Here is a 2,481-nt window from a genome sequence, read left to right as displayed (position 1 = left end):
TCCTGCATTTAGCATCATTCAATGTATAGAAAGTACAGAAATGAGCCAATTAGATCAAGCTGTTCAGAAAGGTAGAGGCGGTCATGACTGAGGGGATGGGGTAGGGAAGAGGGAACTCCAGAGTGCTGAGAGTGTTCTTTCCTTGATCTGAGTGTTAATCTGATGGGTGTGCTCGGTTGTAAAAAGTCAATAAGCTGTCCACTGAAGACACATACATACACTTTTCTGGATGTATTCTTCAATAATTTTTTTAAAAAGCTCTATCCATCCTCAAAGTACAACTCAAAACTCACCACTTCCATGAACCATGAAAATATCCTACAGCAATCTTTCATTTTCTCATCATCAAAAAAAAAAAAAGACCCTCATATTATTTCAGGCACATACATTTCAGTGTATCAATCAGAATGTAAACACTGTACTTTTTTTAAACCTCCCCTCGGTGTTTGGCACAGTACTGGTCACAAAATATGTATTTCATGAACTCTTGTAAACCAAGCACATCTTTTCTGCTATTATTTAAAATTGCCTAAGTGGCAAAGACAGGTATTATCTCATACTTTCTGTGAATTTTCAAACAGCTGAGTTCAGTTAAGCACACATTTCCTTGCACATATAAAAATGGAAAACATTGCAACAAAAAAGACTCTGGAATTTTCCATCCACGCAGCTGTTGCTACACAGCGTCTGTGGTGTAACCTTCTCTTAATGGAACTCACTCCCACAATCCCACACAAGAGAAATGATTTCAATCCACTGCAGTGCCATCACCGTACTGGGCAAAGGCATCAGAAGTAATCAAGGAAGGAAGAAAAGACTCCCCAAAAAGGTGATGAAAAGCATGAAAACTATTACAACGTACTAGATCCAGAATTTGAAAATTCATGGTAAATCCTATTTTTTTTCGAGTTTCCAAATGACAGTTGACTAATTAGTATGCTGATTCTGTCACTCATAAACTACGAGAACAGAGGACAAGAAAAGTATGAATCCAGAGACGAGTCGTAAATTACAGCAGTCGTGTCTGGGCGCCCTGCAAGTGCATAGTGGGAAGGATTCTCGAGGACAAATACTGCCAGTTCAGATTAATCAAGGCGGAACTCTTCCCTTCATGGCTTGTTCCTCACTTCTCCTTTCCTTCCAACCAAATGCTTGCCACATACAAAGAGGCTGGCCTTTTGAAATGTTCTTTTCGCTTGGTTTCATCAGCCCTGCAGAAGTAGGGGAAAAGTAATCTCCGATTTGCAGAAATGAGAGAAAGACAGGAGATTACGGATTTCCTTAGAACTTTCACCTCTGCTCTAAATAAACAGTTGCAAATAATCTCCCCATTCCTGTAGTTTCGTGGGGAAGTTCGGTGCCCTTTGGAGAAGGGTAGTGTGACATATTTACAGACACCCAGAGGGAAAGCAGAACAGAACATCCAGCAAGTACCTTCTTTAAAAAGACTCTTATCAGGCTTCCACAGAGTCCCAAGTGCTAGATAACAAACACAGAATCCACAAAATCCAAGAACAGTCCAGCTAAAGCTGTTTGGGGCACTGTGTGTTAGGTGACCTATGACTTTTCACTTGGTAGCAGCTACAAAATTCTTTCTTCTTGGATTAGAGAACTTTCCAGAAATAGTCAAATTCATCATCTCAGTTCTAAGGAGTGAACTAAAAGCAAAAACTTAGTGACACAGATGCCCCTCCCTCTTCCAGATCCCCTCTCTGTACCTCTGTCTCTCTCTGTCTCTGTCTACAGTCGTCCTCTCCCTCTCCACATCAGACCCTTACTAGTTCAGGCAACCCCATAAATATGACTCTTTGGACCCCGGGGGAGAGAGACTGACTCTGCCCAATGCTTCACACCACACGGGACCCTCTCCCTTCTCCAGCAGTGTTCGTCTATTGTTCAACAAGCTCTCCGGGTCTTGGACCAGATCCTTCTCTTTAAACAAATGCCCAATCCCACTCAACTCTAAATCTCCTTTCAGCCCAGCAGCTTCTCTACTAGGTATCCACCAAGAAAACTGAAAGCAGACGTCCACACAAAAACTCGTACACAGATGTTCAAAGCAGCACGTTCATAACAGCCAGAACGCGGACACAAACCAAATGCCCATCAACTGATCAATAGATAAATAAAACGTGGCCTGTCCATGCAATGGCACATTATTCACCCATAAAAAGGAATGAAGTACCGATTCATGTGGCTGCATGGATGAAACACTATGCTAAAGGGAAAGGTGGCAAACACAAAAGTCATATATTGTATGATTCCATTTCTACGAATTATTCTGAGTAGGCAAATCTAGAGACAGAAAGTATCTTCATGGTTGCCATCATTGGCTTATTTTATCTGCCTCTCCCAACCAGACGCTAGTGTTTTGAGGGCGAAGGCTGTTCATTTCCTTGAACCGTCAGCCAGAGAAAGCACTCAATAAGCACATGTCAAATGAACATCTGGGAGAGAGACTTTGTTCAACATATTTCGAGC

Source organism: Ursus americanus, chromosome X (assembly GCF_024610735.1).
Source record: "Ursus americanus isolate L20-20 chromosome X, mUrsAme1.1.p, whole genome shotgun sequence".
NCBI lineage: Eukaryota > Metazoa > Chordata > Mammalia > Carnivora > Ursidae > Ursus > Ursus americanus.
The sequence above is the reverse complement of the archived record's forward strand: the minus strand, read 5'-3'. Positions refer to the sequence as shown.